This window comes from Dendrobates tinctorius, unplaced genomic scaffold (assembly GCF_039654945.1).
Source record: "Dendrobates tinctorius isolate UK_male_01 unplaced genomic scaffold, ASM3965494v1 ptg000203l, whole genome shotgun sequence".
In the NCBI taxonomy this organism is placed as follows: Eukaryota; Metazoa; Chordata; class Amphibia; order Anura; family Dendrobatidae; genus Dendrobates; species Dendrobates tinctorius.
Genome location: NW_027361870.1, coordinates 16,335,130 through 16,355,410, shown reverse-complemented (window position 1 = coordinate 16,355,410; position 20,281 = coordinate 16,335,130).

Below are 20,281 nucleotides of genomic sequence, written 5' to 3'. Positions count from 1 at the left end.
AATTCTTTTTTTCTGTTTCACTGTTACCTTTCCACAATTACCTATTTTTATTTTTTTCATTTGATATATTGAGAGATTGCATAACAGAAAAAAATATGAATAATAATGGTTACAGAATAAAAATATATTATTATTATTTAACAGCACAATATATGTGTTATTTTCTCTTCATACACATTTCTATACACATCATTTCAGTGAAGCTTAAAGATGACAACAATACACATTACATAGTGGCTTACAGGGGAAATACATTGAATACTAGTATCTCTGAGATGAATATAAGGCTAAGGATTCCCTCAAACTTCAGGAGATAGGTTGAATAGTGGAGGAGTTATAGAAAAGAATGCTTCCCCTAGAAAGGGTATAAAAAGGGGTATATTAATTTATATTTCAATAGTTCTCCTGTATCTGCATACATCAACAAATCGGTCTGCTTGATCACAGAAATTAGATAATTTTTGGACCATTTTTTAAGTATAAGGGTTCCGTCACATTTAGCGATGCACCAGTGATCGCGACAATGATACGACCCGGTCAGGATCGCTGGTGCATCGCTAAATGGTCGCTAGTGAGCTGCCAAACAGGCAGATCTCACCAGCGATGCAGCAGTGGTCGGCGGTCATTACTTACCTGTCAGACGCGGCGATGAAGACGTCCTCCCACTCGTGTCCACGCGTCGCTCGTTGGCACCAGCAGGAAGCCCAGCAGGAAGCGGCTGACGAGAAACGGCCCAGGACGTTCTCGCGCGATCAGCGTTAGCCAGTGGGGGAGCCGGTCGGAGGTAAGTATCACACATAGCGATATCGCTAGCAATATCACTGCTGCGTCACAAAATCGGTGACGCTTAAGCGATATCGCTAGCGATCTCGCTGAGTCTGACGGGGCCTTAAAGAGCATAAAAGGTCAGACAGTGCAGTGTGTTATTAAACCAGCTATTTTTTACAATCGGCGGCCTGATTACTCATTGCCAGATGTGGTGAGCATGCTTTTTTATTACTAAGAATAGGTTTGCATTCATTGACCTTGATTGAGGTTTGATATAGTCTTGTAGACCTTAGAGTGTTATATGCATCTTTTCAATGCAACTGGGAGCTTTGGAGTACTTTTACTGCCCCATGAATTGATTAGCTGCCAATAAATTTATCTTTGGGAAAAATTCAGCAAAGCTAAAAAATTGGAGTTTCAAAAGATTCGCTCAGCCCTACTGGAATGGCACCTGTAACATCTAGTACATACTTCTGTCGCTCCGTACCTGTTCTCAGGTAACGCAGGAGTGCATTAACCAATCTTATATAAATAAATGTAACACTTGCATTTCTAAAACTACTCAATATAAATCAGTAATATGTACAGTGGGGAAAAAAAGTATTTAGTCAGTCAGCAATAGTGCAAGTTCCACCACTTAAAAAGATGAGAGGCGTCTGTAATTTACATCATAGGTAGACCTCAACTATGGGAGACAAACTGAGAAAAAAAAATCCAGAAAATCACATTGTCTGTTTTTTTTTCATTTTATTTGCATATTATGGTGGAAAATAAGTATTTGGTCAGAAACAAGCAATCAAGATTTCTGGCTCTCACAGACCTGTAACTTCTTCTTTAAGCGTCTCCTCTTTCCTCCACTCATTACCTGTAGTAATGGCACCTGTTTAAACTTGTTATCAGTATAAAAAGACACCTGTGCACACCCTCAAACAGTCTGACTCCAAACTCCACTATGGTGAAGACAAAAGAGCTGTCAAAGGACACCAGAAACAAAATTGTAGCCCTGCACCAGGCTGGGAAGACTGAATCTGCAATAGCCAACCAGCTTGGAGTGAAGAGATCAACTGTGGGAGCAATAATTAGAAAATGGAAGACATACAAGACCACTGATAATCTCCCTCGATCTGGTGCTCCACGCAAAATCCCACCCCGTGGGGTCAGAATGATCACAAGAACGGTGAGCAAAAATCCCAGAACCACGCGGGGGGACCTAGTGAATGAACTGCAGAGAGCTGGGACCAATGTAACAAGGCCTACCATAAGTAACACACTACGCCACCATGGACTCAGATCCTGCAGTGCCAGACGTGTCCCACTGCTTAAGCCTGTACATGTCCGGGCCCGTCTGAAGTTTGCTAGAGAGCATTTGGATGATCCAGAGGAGTTTTGGGAGAATGTCCTATGGTCTGATGAAACCAAACTGGAACTGTTTGGTAGAAACACAACTTGTCGTGTTTGGAGGAAAAAGAATACTGAGTTGCATCCATCAAACACCATACCTACTGTAAAGCATGGTGGTGGAAACATCATGCTTTGGGGCTGTTTCTCTGCAAAGGGGCCAGGACGACTGATCCAGGTACATGAAAGAATGAATGGGGCCATGTATCGTGAGATTTTGAGTGCAAACCTCCTTCCATCAGCAAGGGCATTGAAGATGAAACGTGGCTGGGTCTTTCAACATGACAATGATCCAAAGCACACCGCCAGGGCAACGAAGGAGTGTCTTCATAAGAAGCATTTCAAGGTCCTGGAGTGGCCTAGCCAGTCTCCAGATCTCAACCCTATAGAAAACCTTTGGAGGGAGTTGAAAGTCCGTGTTGCCAAGCGAAAAGCCAAAAACATCACTGCTCTAGAGGAGATCTGCATGGAGGAATGGGCCAACATACCAACAACAGTGTGTGGCAACCTTGTGAAGACTTACAGAAAACGTTTGACCTCTGTCATTGCCAACAAAGGATATATCACAAAGTATTGAGATGAAATTTTGTTTCTGACCAAATACTTATTTTCCACCATAATATGCAAATAAAATGAAAAAAAAACAGACAATGTGATTTTCTGGATTTTTTTTCTCAGTTTGTCTCCCATAGTTGAGGTCTACCTATGATGTAAATTACAGACGCCTCTCATCTTTTTAAGTGGTGGAACTTGCACTATTGCTGACTGACTAAATACTTTTTTTCCCCACTGTATCTATGGATTCTAAAAACAAAAATCCAAAATTAAATTATTTCTTAATATATATATGATGAAATTTAATGATCACGGTAACATCATTAGCGTGTTTACCATTAGATAACTAATTAGTAAAGGATGTGCAAGAGCTGGTTTACTTCAAAGCACAAAATCTGGCAATAATAATCAAGATCTCGCACTTTTGTAAGGGGTGAGTCAGAATTACCTGCTTGCTTCCCTTCCTCTTAGGCTACGTTCACACGTAGCGGAACTCTCGAGGAAATTACCGTGAGAATTCCGGATTCCATTCCGCGGGAAAATCGCATTTTAAATTCCCGTGATTTTCCCATGGAAAAACTAGCGATTTGCAAACGTAATTAGCTTGCAGAATGCTAGCGTTTTCCAAGCGATCTGGAGCATCGCTTGGAAAACTGATTGACAGGTTGGTCACACTCGTCAAACATAGTGTTTGACGAGTGTGACCAACTTTTTACTACTGATGCTGCCTATGCAGCATCAGTAGTAAAAGATAGGATGTAAAAAAATAATAAAAAAATAAAAATCTAGTTATTCTTACCTTCCGGCGTCCCGCGCAGCCTTCCCGCCTCTCTTCCTGCTCCCGGTCCCAGTAATCCTTTGCGAGAATGACTGCGATGGCATCCGTTCTCGTGGGATCGTGACGTCTCGTGGTCATTTGCGATGACGTCGCGCTCTGACATCATCGCGAATGACCGCGAGATGTCGCGATCCCGCGAGACCGGACGCCATCGCGGTCATTCTCGCAAAGGATTTCTGGGACCGGGAGCGTGGAGAGAGGCGGGAAGGCTGCGTGGGACGCCGGAAGGTAAGAATAACAATATTTTTTATTTTAAATTCTATTTTTTACAGGGATATGGTGCCCAGAGCCCGGAGGACAGTCTCCACTCCTCCGGACCATGGGTACCATCCGCAAATGTTCTGCTTACTTTTTGCATGGTGGGCACAGTGTCATGCTTCATTGTCTCTGGCCATGACTACAGTCCTGGGTTCCCCCTACACTTTCACAATTAGGGGAAGCCGCGGAGGGTTTTAGAATCCTGGTCTGTATTTCAGGATCCCATAACAATGAAGTTTGATCCTTTAGCCTGACATAAAGGAGAGTTATCTGCATATTTGATAATATTTATATTCACAAAATGCCCAAACCAGTTATTAACAACTAATACTGGGAAATGTACCACGACACAACAATTAACCTCTTTTGTGGTCACCTCATTCTCAAATATCTTCAGGAAGTTTCCACACAATGGTACATTAAAAAAACATCTTTATTTATAAATATCACAATATTATAATATTATTATATTACAATTATCTTTTTATGATTATAATATTGTGATGTTTATAAATAAAGATGGTTTTTTAATGTACCATTGTGTGGAAACTTCCTGAAGATATTTGAGAATGAGGTGACCACAAAAGAGGTTAATATTTGATAATATGAAAAAAATATAAATTTATGTCTGCCCATTGCTTTCTGTAAAAAATGGCTGCCTCGAACTAGTGATAGGTATCTTTAAACGTCCAAAAAATAAATCTGCAATAGATAATGAAAAAGTAGGTTGCTTTTGCATTTCTAAATTGTCTTGCAGCCATTTTAATATCTCTAAATCCTTCCTGTCTGTCAGAAGCATTACCAATACATTTACACAAAAGAAGCATTTTGTAATACCATACCTCCTGCCGAGAAGACATGGCACTCCCTTGACCCAGAAATATGTTTGCATGTACTAACTCTATTTGCCTAGGGGAATGAACTGATACTTAGTGCTTCATTTGGAGGTCTGGCAAAGACCCATAAGGTCATAGTTGTCATTTTACTGGAGCTTCAAACCACTTTACTTACATTAAAATGTAATATACTGTCTGATATTGCTAATTAATATCCACTTACAGCTATTGATTATCTTCTAGCATGGAAGGATCAAATAAAACCTTCACAGTAACTTGGAATCCTTGACAAAGTGTTGGACAGTAAACTGTTCTTTCAGCTTTGGAAGTGTCATACTTTTATTGTTCTTTTGGTCTGCATTTGTTACCAATATTTCCTTGTGACTTCAGGATTCTCCTACCTAAAGCTTAAAGGCTTTGTAAACCTCCATGCACAATTTATTTTTATTGTTCATTTGCTTGCTTAAATGCAAAATTAAAACTTTCTAAAAAGTCATTAAATATTTTCTACCATTATGACATTGCAGGGTGTCAGTGTATCTGTAAGTCCTATATCAGCTCAGTAACTTTGCAAAATTGAGAGAAGTCTATTAGCGCTAGTAGTCCTGGTTCTTATGTTTTCTTTCCTCCCCCTCTCTCTACTTTCAGTGTTAGGGATAGCAGGAGGTGGTGCAGCATATAAAATCTTAGGGAAGATAAAGGAAAAAAAGCTATAAACAAGGAAAAAACATGGAGAGGAAATAATGAGCAGTATTGGAGCTGGGATTGAAAGAAAGTGAAAACCACAGCAACCTGGATACACATAGGCCTATGTCCATCCTACATTACAGGTACAGACAAACAGTGGAATACCGCGTCTTGCAAACAGGCATGCGGACACATTGAAGCCCTTGGACTTTTAACCCCTGGGGTTTATGCAACTGTACCCACATGTCTACAAGCTCACATATACCGAGATGTGTCCTGCCTTAATAATAAGGATTCCCATGAATCCACAGTACTCTTAATCAGTCTGTAATCGATAAAGGCCGGATGTGGCCGAAACGTTTTATTTTGGGCTGCATTAAAAAATCATCAAAAAGTTTCTCTATAAGTTGAGTGCCTAGTTTTTCATTATATGTTATGCGGTGTGGGATCCTACCACGGCACCTTCTTGGGTAGTGCACACGGTTTTTCTCTATGCATTACAGGGAGAAACGCTCCCATAAGACAAAAATCTGGAACTTGGATAAGGCTGCAAGCTGCAAAATAGGGTTCTTTTACACTTACCAGGTTATTTGAAGCCTGGTTTTGCTGTCCGTATTGCCATGATTTGTGCGGTCTCCTGCAAAAATGGGCCGCAAAAAAAAAACCTTGTCGGCGATCCGCAAATACAAGGTAACGCAAAAACAAGCTACCGTTGTTTTTGCGGTACCATTGAAATGTATTGCGGCCATGTCTGATATTTTTTCACGGCCGCAAATATGGCCCTCACGGCCATACGGCACACGGTGCACCTACTAATTTTTGCAGGTCGATTTTGCTGCCCCATAGAAATCTATTGGGGCCACAAAAATGGCCAGCAAAAACACAGGTAGTGTAAAATAAGTCTTAGGGAGTCTGAAAATGAATGAACGAATGAAAAGTGCAGACTGAAACACAGTACAATTATATTACAGGTAATTATTAACACATATGTAATAATTTTTTTTTCTATGTCAAAGTTAACAAATTTGAGAGAACAACTGCATTTTGTGTCTGTAGTATCCATCTTATCTTCTATGTGGTATCTCCTGTGTCATGGTGATAAAATAACACTGATGGGCGGGGAAGCTTCACATTTCTATTCATACCCCTAAAGTTCTTATTTGCTCATGTTTCGGAGAGAACTTTTTCTTTGTCTGTGACGCTATTTAAACTTGGGCTCTGTATTAATAAACCAGACATCCTGAGTACACCTTACAAGGCTGTGCGGTATTGATTTCTCGAGCGTTCATATTCAAATCTCATTAATTTGGAGTTCTAAGGGTACCGTTACACGTAGCGACGCACCAACGATTCCGACAACGATACGATCTGGCTAAGATCGTTTGTGCATCGCTAGTAAGCAGTCATACAGGCCGATCTTCATAACGACGCATCAGCGATCAGCGATGTCTCTAACGACCACGGCAATCGTTGGTACCGTGTCACACACTGTCTATAATAGCGATTCAGACTTTGAATAGGCGTCCTTCAGCGCTATCTATATGAGTTCGGAGTCGCCAACGAGGTCGCTCGTCGTTGATAAGGGGCGTCAAACACAGCGATGCATGCTGGTCAGCGTGACGCCAGCGATCAAAAAATGATCCTGAACGTTCGCGCACGATCAGCGACTTCGCAGCAGGGAGCCGGTCGTTTCCGCGTGTCTCACTTAGCGAGATCGCTAGCGATGTCGCTGTTGCGTCACAAAATCGTTGTTGCTTCAGCGATATCGCTAGCGATCTCGCCGTGTGTGACGGGGGCTTAAAGGCATAGAAGAGGCATCAAGAAATGCTCACACAATGGTTATTTAATTGGCAAGCAATTTGATATTTATTTAATTGGCAAACAAATTGAGAACCAAAAATATGATAAAAAAAATCCAAGACACAAACAAGAATAAAATAGCACAATGCCGAGTGCAGGAGCAGTAATGAAAATATCAGTACATACATAAGCCTAAATGGCAATGGGAAAGAAACTTTCAGTGCATAAAAGGGATGAGAATACAAATAAATATCCAATAAGTATCAAGTAACTATATAAGAAAACGTCACACTATATTTCATGTAAATACATAATATAACATAAAAGATATAGAAATAATAATAAATAATCCATATCTATACACTATGCTCAAAGAGTCTATGGATGTAATATAGCAAGATGAAAAGAGATGATTGCTGCCCCACCGTCTACCACTCCAACGTACATTTCATGTTTGATTCCTCATGGAGTCCTCATTTCAGACTACTTTCCATGTAGGCACTCTAAAGGCCTTTTTACATTTAGCGATGCACCAGCGATCCGGACCAGCGATATGACCCTGTCAGGATCGCTGGTGCATCGCTAAATGATTGCTAGTGAGCTGCTACACAGGCAGATCTCACAGCGATGCAGCAGTGATACAGCGGACGATACTTACCTTTCAGATGCGGCGATGAAGACGTCCTCCCGCCCGCGTCCACACATCGCTCATCGGCGCCACAGGAAGCGCCCAACGAGAAATGGAGCCTGCCGATCTCGCGCGACCAGCAATGGACAGCGGGGGAGCCGGTCGGAGGTAAGTATCACACATAGCGATGTCGCTAGCAATATCGCTATAACGTCACAAAGTCGGTGACGTTATAGCAATATTGCTAGCGATATCGCTGTGTAAAACCCCCTTAAGTAAGCCATAGTCACAGATTACAGCTTTCTCCTGACACCTATAGTCACCACCTTTCATATAAATATTAATATCACAAATGATCACCCAATTATCTTATTCTTAGAAAATAGAGACATTTTAGTTTCTAAAAAAAATTTGTGACCCGGACAAGCCTATGAAACTTTGTAAAGTCTATGAAGACGTGGAGATGGTGACACCGTTTACCTGTTTATTAGCTTTTTATAGTATTGGTAATTTCAGAGAAAAGAGAACATATTGAGGTCATGATATATTCTTAAAGGGAAGCATATATCAGCCACTGGATGTATAATCACAACCAGGTATGTTTGACTCTGAAACACTGCGGCATTTTAGAGAAAAACATACTTTTAATAGCTGCTGGGGACTGAGCAGCACTGTGCACTAGTCATGCAGGCGGGTCCCCGGCAGCTTCTCTCCGCCCGCTAACAGTGACTGACAAACCTGTGCGGCTGCCTGTGTACTCATTTCAGAGTGTTGCACTGTCAGTTTGTTAACCCTATATGTCCAGTTTGTTATTATTATTAGCCCTTTAAGAACTACAATAATGTGGTTTAGGTAGTGTAAACCAAGGGACAATTTGCTTTTAGGTATTGAAGTTGCAACCTTGTGTCTTCCAGATTCCTTGAAATCTCCCAGCAGGTTTTGTACAACCTATTATACTAATAATGGCAAAAAAAAAAACACTTTTTACTTTTTTTTTTTAAATTAAGACCAGATGAAGGCTAAAGACTGCAGATTTATTGGAGGTATTCAACATCAGTTGACTTCTAATCTATATATGGTATTTTTGAGTAGGGAAACAAAAAAAAGTGCAGTAAAATGAATGGCAATGATTACCATGCTCCTTTTCTGAAGCAAATAGCACTTTACTGCTATAGCATGAGCACTTATTTATAGTTTTCATTAAAATTAAGGCTTGAGGGAAGAAATATACTGAGAAGGCATTGTGCTCCGGATAGTATGGATATAAACTGGTTTAATTTATTTTGAATATTCTTGAATTAAAAGCTCGATTCATTTACTGTAAGTTTTTTCTTCCAAAAAAGCATAACGGAACAGAGAAACTGTAAGGGTATGTGCACACGTAGTTTTTAGTCTCTGCGGATTTTGTAGAGAAAACCGCAGGAAATCCGCAGGACAAAGTGCTGCGGTTTTTCTGCGGTTTATCTGCGGATTATCTGCGTTTTTTCTGCGGTTTTGCCCTGCGGTTTTACACCTCATAATGGATGAGGTGTAAAACCGCAGCGTTTCTGCACCAAACAATTGACATGCTGCGGATTGTAAACCGCAGCAAAACCGCGCGGAAAAAAACGCAGCATGTGCACAGCTTTTTTTGATTTCCATAGGAAATAAAGGTACTGTACAACGCAGCAAAATCTGCTGCGTTTCTGCAGAGCCAAAAACGCTGCGGAAACGCAGCAGAAACCGCAAAGTGTGCACATACCCTAAGAGAACAAATAGTATCACAATACAATAAACATGGCAAGGCATCACTTTACAAAGGTAACATATTCTCACCTTACAAGTCCTATACAGTAGCAGGTAAAAGTTTGGGCACCCCTGGTCAAAATTACTGTTATTACAAACAGTTAAGCAAGTTGAAGATGGAGTTATATCTAAAAGGTCTAAAGTTAAAGATGACACATTTCCTTTGTATTTTAGGCAACACAAATATATATATTGTCATTTTTTACAATTTTAAAATCACACAAAGGAAAATGGACTGCTGCAAACGTTGGGCCACCCTTGAAGATTTGTGTTTTCAGGTAACTTTGACCAAGGTTTGAGACCTTAGTTAGCCTGTTAGGGTTATGGCTTGTTTACTAGTTCACTGTTAGGAAAGGTCAGGTTATGCAAATTTCCCACCTTTATAAAAACCCAGCCTCATCCAACCTTGTGCCAAAAAACTGCAGCCATGAGTTTTTTTAAGCAGCTGCCTAGCACTCTAAAAATAAAAACGTTACAGGTCCACAAAGCAGGAGAAGGCTATAAGAAGATAGCAAAGCGTTTTCAAGTTCCCTTTTCCTCAGTTTGAAATGCAATTAAGAAATGGCAGTTAGCAGGAACAGTGGAGGTCAAAATAAGATCTGGAAGACCAAGCAAAATTTCATTGAGAGCTGATAATAAGATTGCTATACAAACAAATCAGAACCCATGCTTGACTGCAAAAGACCTTCAGAAAAGTTTAGCCTACTCTTGAGTTGTGGTACATTATTCTACTGTTCAGAGATACCTGCAAAAATATAAGAAAATGGAAACGGTCTTAGGAGCGCAGGAAAGAGACTCAGACAAGAGATGGGGTTAAACCACAATGCATTTCGACGGAGGATCCATCTTCATCAGGTGGAACTTCCACCTGATGTCTGTTTCCATTTTCTCATTGCTCCTATCCTCCATTGGAGGTTTTCGGCTGGAGCTGCGGTGGAGACCTGACATTTTTGTCTGCCCCTGGGTTGCTTCCTAAGGCCTCTTTCACACATCCGGCTTTTGTAATCCGGCACGATGCGGTGAAATTTTTAATAACCGGATCCAGCACCGGATCCGGTTTTGTCCCATAAGCTTTCATGGTCGCCGCATCGTGCCGGACGGTTATGAGTCGTGTCCGGTTGTTGCCGGATACGGCAAAAATTAGCCATCCGGCATCTGCAAAAAACGTTCTCTGCAACGTTTTTTGTCAGCGCCGGACCGGCTTTTCCACAGCGCATGCCCGGACTCTGTGAATGTTAACCCCACAAGTGCCCGGCGAGAGAGAGAGAACTCTCTCTGTCACCCGGACACTTGTGAGAGATCTCTCTCGCCGGGCACTTGTGTGGTTAACACTCACAGTGTCTGGGTGAGAGAGAGAGATCTCTCTGTGGGGTTAACCCTACAAGTGCCCGGCCAGAGAGAGAGATTCTCCCGCCTGGACACTGAGTGTTAACCCCACATGTCTCTCTCTCTCTCCACCCCCCTCCCCTCTCCTCTCCCCTCCCCTCCCCTTCAGCGGCTGCCTCTGTCCACCGGTGTATATGTTCCTCCTGTGGCTCCTTTAAATCATGTCCGAGCCGTATCAGACGCCGCATACACATCCGGTGTCACGGCTGCATGCCGCCGGACCCCACACACCGGATGTGTGAAAGTAGCCTAAGCGCTCCTCTATGACCGCTTATCACTGACTCTTACCTGCAAAAATATGGCTTTCATGGAAGAGTCATCAGAAGAAAACCTCTTCCGCATCCTCACCATAAAATTCAGCATCAGAAGTATGCAAAAGAACATCTAAACAAGCCGCACAGTTTCCCTTTAAGTTCATGAATTCCTGTTCTCTACTCCAGTTTATTAGCTTTGGTTGATTTGGTTAGCAAGTGTTTTCCTGCCTCTGCACTGCTAAGTATATTCTGGTTGTTTGACCTTGACCCATATTTTGATCATCCCTTTGCAGTAGGATATTTTCAATCCAGACTATTTCTAAAAGTGAAATATGATTCTATTATTTATTTGCCCATATTTATTTTAATTCTTTATTATTTTGTGTTAATATTCTTTTGCTACTAAACTCCTTTGCAGCCACGGAGTGTTCCATGCAGGGTTCTCTAGTCTTGGCAGTGAGCAAGTGGAGCAATAGTTTACAATACAGACGCTGTCTCTTTGATATTATGCTTCATTCTCTAGTATATAGAAACGGAGAGATAAGAAATTCTTGTTTATCTCTCATTGTCATCATAGATCCTAATATGGTAAAAAAAGTTTGCGGTTTTCTTACCTCTATATGTTTTTAGCCTTCATGAACTGACTCGTGTAAAACCACTGAGCTGAAAGTTGGTCGTAGTATATTTATCATTTGTTTGTAAAAATCTAAACTTCTTGGCTTACTTTTCATATAGCTGTTTCCAAACTCCTGCTATTACTAACCTTTGGATTGCCCTTTTAGGAGAAGAAGAGACTTTACAAACATTACATGTCTGGCTGCAGCATTCTTGTTATTGAATCTTCAGTTTTCTGCATGTTATGTCTACATTGGACACAGTTTATTTCATTTGTTTGCAGCCTTATATGAATACAGCCGTGAGGACTGTCAGGATGGTCACCTTACAATAATTTCTATAAGTAGGGTAAGTGATATATTGTTCATTTCCCTTTGCAAAATTTGCAAAATAGAACAATAATTCTTGTGCATACATATAGTTATTTGCGACTTTTTGGCACAGTTTACACCAAAATTCTGGTGTATCACTTTGCAAATGTGAGTCTTTATTTTATCTTTTTTCCAGACCAAAGTGACTTGTAGTCATCCAGGTAGGCTGACTTACCGTACAGTACAAAATGTCTGGCTCCCGGGGCCCCTGACATAAAAGAAGTTGTCCAGATACAATTGTTATTAGTCCATTGGTGCAAAGACTTAAAAAATAAACTGAGCTTTTCCTCTCATTTCTTGGGTCCAGCGATGCATCTCCGCCATTGCACCAGTTTTGTTTTCTGCAATGATGATGTCAGAACTCCTAAGCCCAGTACCTGGCTGCAGCAGTGGTGTGTGATGTAGTCCTGACATCACCGCTGCAGCCGATCAACACTGACTGGAGCAGCAGCAGCAGAGAGGCAAGGACTGGACTCAGGGAGTGTGACAGCTCTGTTTATTATTTTGAGCCAATAAGCTTAGAAGCTTCACAATTTCTTTAAGGTTTCACTCACATTAGCGTATAAAAAATTAGCACTATTCTCATCCCGAAAAGTTGACTGGAATGGTTTACCTTTTGTCATGAGATTGCAATGCGAGTATGCGATTATTTTCTTGGCTCAGATTCATATGCAATCCATTTGCAATGCATTTTTAGCATCATCTTTTACATACTGTAATACTCTATGCATACTTAAAAGCCAGTTGATAAAAATAATAAAGCGATCTTATATAAAGATATACTGTAGATAGATGATAGAAAGAATAGATATATAATAGATAAATAGATTTATCGATAGATAGATATCATGCAGACATATAATTTTACAACCCCACTACATGTTTTAAAATTGCACCCTTTAATGCCTTTCATGTGGAGTTTATTCTACATCTTTTTATGCTTTTTTAACCTAATAAATAAAATAAAAAAACAACGTGGGGTCCCCCCTATTTTATGAAACCAGCTAAGGTAAAGCAGACAGCTGTGTGCTTACCGTATATACTCGAGTATAAGCCGACCCGAGTATAAGCCGACCCACCTAATTTTGCCACAAAAAACTGGGAAAACATATTGACTCGTGTATAAGCCGAGGGTGCACAGTATGTGGCCCCAGTTATGCTGCACAGTGAGTGGCCCCTGTTATGCTGCACAGTGAGTGGCCCATGTTATGCTGCACAGTGAGTGGCCCCTGTTATGCTGCACAGTGAGTGGCCCCAGTTATCTGCACAGTGAGTGGCCCCTGTTATGCTGCACAGTGAGTGGCCCCTGTTATGCTGCACAGTGAGTGGCCCCTGTTATGCTGCACAGTGAGTGGCCCCTGTTATGCTGCACAGTGAGTGGCCCCTGTTATGCTGCTGCTTCCCCTGACTCCCTTACAAAAAAAAACAAAAAAACTGCATACTCACCTCTGTCGTTGCCCCCTGCTCATTAGCGTTGTGCTCTGCAGTGACTGTGCAGGCAGAGAGCGATAGCGCTCTCTGACCTGAATGTCACTGCAGAGGACGCAAGACAGCAGAGCGCAGGGACAGGTGAATATGCCTCCCAACCCCCCGTTCATACTCACCGGGTCCTGGCGCTTGTCTCTGCAGCTCCCCTGCTTGTTCCATGTATGTCGGCGCTGCTCTCTTCCTGGTTCAGCGGTCACGTGGTACCCGCTCATTAAATATGCGCATATTTAATGAGCGGGTGCCATTTGACAGCTGAAGCAGGTAGAGAGCAGCGCCGACAAACATGGAAAAAGCAGGGGAGCTGCAGAGAAGGGTGAGTATGATCTGACACCCCCCCTCCCCCTTCCCCGGCCGACCCCCGGTATATGACTCGTGTATAAGCCGAGAGGGGGACTTTCAGCCCCAAAAAATGGGCTGAAAATCTCGGCTTATACACGAGTATATACGGTATATTATTAGGCTGGTAAGGTCCATAGTAATTGGGCCCTTCTCAACCTAAAAATACCAGCTACAGCCACCACAGAAGTGGAATATCACATGAGATGCTCCAAGTCTGGTACTTCGCCTTCTGTCTCCCTGATTGTCCTCGTAGTCAGGCAATCGGGCAATCAGAGCAATGGGGCTTGGTGTTGATAACAGCTGAGAATTACCCAGAAATACAGCTGACATCATGCCCTGGTGTTAGAAATGGAGAGGCATCTATCAGACACCCCCATTGCTATCCCAGTAGTAAAAAGTGAAAAAAAACCACACACAAAAAATAGTTTATTTTAGAAAACAAGTAACAGAAAAACTGACAGCACATCAAGAACTAGTATGAATAGGTGCATACCAAAAAACAGCTTACATATCAAAATAAGAAAAATGGTTGCACTCAATTGCATAAAGACATATCAATATGCAATATATGAAGTATGAATAGCATAATGGCTTTTGAAATTTCGAAAAAACACATGAGACGCTCAGCACAAAATTTGGCAAAAAAAATGTGAGCCCATCCACCAACGTCAAGGTAATCTCATGATCGAATAGGTCCTTAATCTAACTGCCTAGTGTGAAAACTTACCTCTGGCTAATAACTTGGTAAAGCATATATTTATAGGAAGATAGGAACCAAATGTGATTGGATGTAATTAAAATCACAGCTTGGTGAAGGGCGGAGTGCTCAGTCAGAAATCTAGCATACAAATAATAGAAAAATTGATGGCACATCAAGAACTAGTCTGAATAGGTGCATACCAAAAAACAGCTTCGGCTGGTTTCACATTAGCGTTTTTGTGCGCAGCGCATCGTGCCCATCCATGCGCATGCGTCATGCGTACCTATGTTTAAGGCCGGTTTCACATTAGCGCTTTTTAAGCGCACGCACGGCCGGGGGTAGCTCCGCCCCCGAGCCGGCTCTCTGCCCGGCGTGCCCGCCCCTCGCTTGTAGCGCCGCCTACTAGCGGACAGCGGCGCCTGCGATCGGCGCACCCTATCTTTAGCATAGGGTGCGCAGATCGTGCGCAGGCCGTGCGCTAGTTGCGCTTTGACCTGCGCTGCGCACTTTTGACGGTGCGCCGTGCGCGCCAAAATCAAACTTTTCGGATTTTGGCGCGCACGGCGCACCGTCAAAGGTGCGCAGCGCAGGTCAAAGCGCAACTAGCGCACGGCCTGCGCACGATCTGCGCACCCTATGCTAAAGATAGGGTGCGCCGATCGCAGGCGCCGCTGTCCGCTAGTAGGCGGCGCTACAAGCGAGGGGCGGGCACGCCGAGCAGAGAGCCGGCTCGGGGGCGGAGCTACCCCCGGCCGTGCGTGCGCTTAAAAAGCGCTAATGTGAAACCGGCCTTACATGGCGTATGCATGGTATTGCGTTTGCATGCGTTCGTCTGCGTTTTAGTGTGCATGCGTTTTTTCCCGGTGTGCGTCTAGATGCACCGGATACAACATGTTGCATTTTTGGGTCTGCCCATAGGCATCAAAAAAATGCATGCGTACACTTGCACATGGAATGTGTCAAAACAATGCATTACAGTCTATGGGAACACAGGCGTGTGCATGGACATGCGTACGCCTGTGTTTGCGTATGCATGCGTTTTAAGAGTAAACATGTCTAGACACTGGTTTAAATCACCCCCTTCCTATGACACACGCCCACTGGTGTCCCATTGGTGGAGTCTGTTTCAAGGAATTTTCAAGGATTTTCCTCCTGTGAAATGTGACACCTAGAAAACCCATGCGCATAAAAAACGCAAACGCATGAAAAAACGCATGTGCGTTTTTGCATGCGCTTCTACTTGCACACGATGCGCTGCGCACAAAGACGCAAATGTGAAACTAGCCTTACATATCAAAATAATAAAAATGGTTGTACTCTTATTTTGATATGTAAGCTGTTTTTTGGTATGCACCTATTCAGACTAGTTCTTGATGTGCCGTCAGTTTTTCTGTTATTTGTATGCTAGCTTTCTGACTGAGCACTCCGCCCTTCACCAAGCTGTGATTTTAATTACTTCCAATCACATTTGGTTCTTCCTATAAATATAGGCTTTACCAAGTTATTAGCCAGAGGTAAGTGTTCACACTAGGCAGTTAGATTAGGGACCCATTCGATCATGAGATTACTTTGACGTTGGTGAATGGGCTCACATTTTTTGGCCAAATTTTGTGCTGAGCGTCTCATGTGTTTTTTCTAAATTTCAAAAGCCATTATGCTATTAACACTTCATATATTTCATATTGATATGTCACTCTTAATGCAATTGAGTGCAACCATTTTTCTTATTTTATTTTAGAAAACACTCTCTGACTTTTTCCCTGGTTCATTAATTTATAATAAAACAAAAACAAAAAACAACATGCAGGTCTGACATAGTCCACATATGGAAATCTGCAAAACATTAAAAGAGAGAAATAATAACTAGACACTGTCTTTTGTTCTCCAATTTATTTTTAAAAAAGGTCCCATGCAGGTCTGACGTAGTCCAGCACTACCCCGATTATGTTGTCCAACGCCTATGGAGCCTCGTTCTGATAAGTAGAGGGGGTTGTGAAATTATTCATCTATCTATCTATCTATCTATAACTTTATCTAAGATTTTTTTTGCATTTCTCTTGGTTGTAAGGAGGGTTCTGGTTGTGAACTTCATGAGCTTGGCTGATGCAATTTCCTGGTTTCTTTGAGATGTCATCCGGATGGTCCATGTGCCGTTGTTTTTTTTTTCTCGCACTCATAGATTTGCATTGGCTCACATAGGTAAAAAAACATCTTTAGCCTGAATTAATGTTATGGATATCTTCATACAAAATCAGCACTTGCTTGTTAGGTAGTTTACAAGTTTTCTGTTACTCTGAACTTTTGTAGTTAATTTATTATTTATTTCTTATGCTCACTTATATGGCGCCATCATATTCCAAAGCGCTTTACAGATATCATCATCACTGTCCCCATTGGGACATCCCTATCTGTATGTATTTTGACTGTGGGAGTAAACTGAAGTACCTGGATGAAATCCAAGCAGAATATCACTTCCACTGTTTGAATAATAGTATAATCCAAGAAGCAGCCATCCCCAACCACAGAAACATGCTAGGCAGGTGCCTTCGTCATCTGATTGGAAATCCATGCCAGCAAACAAGGTAGAATTATGTTGATATCATTATTGGCAGCCATGTAATTGACTTCAATATGAATGCTGGAACGGTGTCAGGGATGAGCATTAGACTGAAGTCACACTAACCTGCGCAAAATACGGTCCGTAGTTTACTTGCATAATACGGATGAATGACCACTAAATAGTGCTCCGTAGGTCATCTGTAAGCAAGGTGAGGTCGCATATTTTGCGCATGTCTGCATCCGTATGTAATCCGTGTGGCATCCGTATGCAATCCGTATGGCGAGATTTTCTCGCAGCCTTGCAAAATGGACATTTAACGGTTTTGAGGCCTGCAAACAATTTAAATCATTAGCCTGCACCCTATTTAGACACTCAGAAACAGGTGAATGCCTACATTCTGTACATTTGTCACCTTGCTTTCACGAGGTGTGTTGGTGTTCTTTGTGCAGCATGGCAGAGGGTCTGCGATTCAAACAACTGAGCAGGTTCTCTTTACCTGGCTTTTGTCACGGCGCTTTGGGCAACCATATCCTGTGATAGTGGATCCGCGGAGGAGGAGACGCATGTGGGTCCATCCACTTTTGAGGCAACGACTCACAAGAGGTCATTTTCACCGCCTCTATTCTTCTCTGCGTTAGCATCCGGAAAATTTTACCAGTACTGTCGCATGAGCATTTCCACATTTGATCGACTCTTGGAGACAGCGCGCCCTGGGATAACCTTTCAGGACACAAGGATGCACAAAGCCATATCTGCAGAGGAGCGACTTCTACTCACAATACGGTATGTACTACACAACCACATTCTCTATGTTCCTAATGTGTGTGCTAAATTATGTTTTTTGGCCTTCTTGGACAAAGTTTAATGCCCTCATCTTACTCCAAATATGTTTCACCTGACACAGCAGAATGTTACATCTAATATGTCCTGCATATCACTTAGTCATTGTGCCACCAAATATGTGTGTGTTCTTCTCTCTCATTTCCTACCAAGTTTGGTCGGCATGTAACTGATTTTTTTTTACTTTAGCCATTCTAAACTGTACTATTTCTGTTGTTCTACAGCTTCCTGTCCACTGGCCTGTCTTATGCCGCCCTCCACCATGAATTTCTCATTGGAAAGTTAACCATTTCAGGCATAGTGAGGTCTACATGTGCACAAATCTGGACAAGACTCCATCAAGTGGTCATGCCCGAGCCCAGGATGGAAGACTGGTTAAGGATATCAAGGGACTTTGAGGAGGACTGCCAGTTTCCAAATTGTATTGGGGCCCTGGATGGCAAACATATCAGGGTGCGTAAGCCGCCGAACTCAGGCTCCCAATTCTTCAATTATAAACAATACTTTTCTGTTGTATTGTTGGCTCTGGTAGACCCTCAATACAAGTTTATAATTGTTGACATTGGGGCCTATGGAAGGACGGGAGACTCTAGAGTCTTCAATACTTCCATAATGGCTCGGCGGCTACGCACCAACCAGTTGGATCTACCACCTCCACGCCAGCTACCAGGCTCCCCCGAACAATCAGTCCCTTATGTCATGTGGCAGATGAGGCCTTTCAGTTATCGCGCAATGTCATGAGGCCATATCCCCGGCGCAACCCTGACCACAGGCGCAGAATTTTTAACTTGCGCCTATCACGTGCTAGGCGACTGGTGGAGTGTTCCTTTGGGATTCTTTGTGCCAAATGGCGGGTACTCCAGTCTGCCATTCAGTTGAGTGAGCAAAATGTGAATGAAGTTGTGAAAGCCTGTGTTGTTCTGCATAACTTCACCAGGATACATGATTGTTCCTCCTCTGATGGTGTTGTGCGTAGGCTGGACAATGTGCGCAGGGTGAGACCACCTATGAACCCTCAACGTAGACCGCTCTCTGGCCTAAAAGTGCGTGATATTTTCACTAATTACTTTATCTCACCTGAGGGGGCAACTTCTTGGCAAGAGCATGCTGTGTCTATGTTATAATTTGTTTCTTTAAGTGTGTCTAAATATATATTACTCAAGCCTTTATGATTCTATGAGTGTTTCATTGCATTGGTTGGTGTCTGTTAGTATGTTGTGAGGGATTGTGAAAAATCACACAGAGACGTTAACTAGAGTAGACAAATTTTTAGTTTTGCCTTTTTTTTTTGTTTTGCTTAAAGGCAAACATAATATTGCCATAAGACAAATTTGGCAATGGCCAAAATGACCCTTTGTGCCTTCTTTAACTTGTTGTAAAATTAACATTACATAACAAAACAGCAACAAACATTAGGCAATAACAACATTGCTGCATGACTAGATTAAACTTGATTTTCCAACAAAAGGTGAGCTCCATCACCAAAATAAAGGCAACAAGATAACACTCACATTTCCTCATAATGTTATCCAATCATAGAAAGATTCCACCATGACAGGCAAGGCTACCTCACAGCTTTCACACAGATATTACCTGTCTGTAGAACAGACAATATTTAAGCATGCTATACTGGAAAGGATGAAAATACAAAACTCACTTGTTAAGACATAGAGAGAGCGTGATATTCTGAATGCTGGTCGCCTAGAATTTTTTTACTAGAGATTGCTAACAAAAAAGGTGACTACTTAACTAAGGCGAGCACGCCTTTCCTAGGCGTTAGCAAGTGGGTAGTGTATTTTCATCCTTTCATTTTACAGTATAGCGCATTAAAATATTCTCTTTTCTACACACATGTAATATCTGTGTGAAAGGCGTGAGGTAGCGTTGCCTGTCATGATGGATTATTTCATATGTTTGGAAAACATTGTTTAAAAATGTGAGTGTTAAATTATGTTCTAAATGTTGGTGAAGGAGAACACCTGTTTTTTCATTTATATTTAGAGCACCAGTTACATCTCACTGGACAACTCCATCCATCAGAATCATAAATCCTCATATGTTGGGGAAGGGGAACGTGGAAGAACAGCCTGTGGGTGCTGCTGGACATTGTGGCCAACATCGCCCTGTGTGGGGCCTTACTGTTGCCCATGATGCTGGAATTCTCCAGCCTCCTGG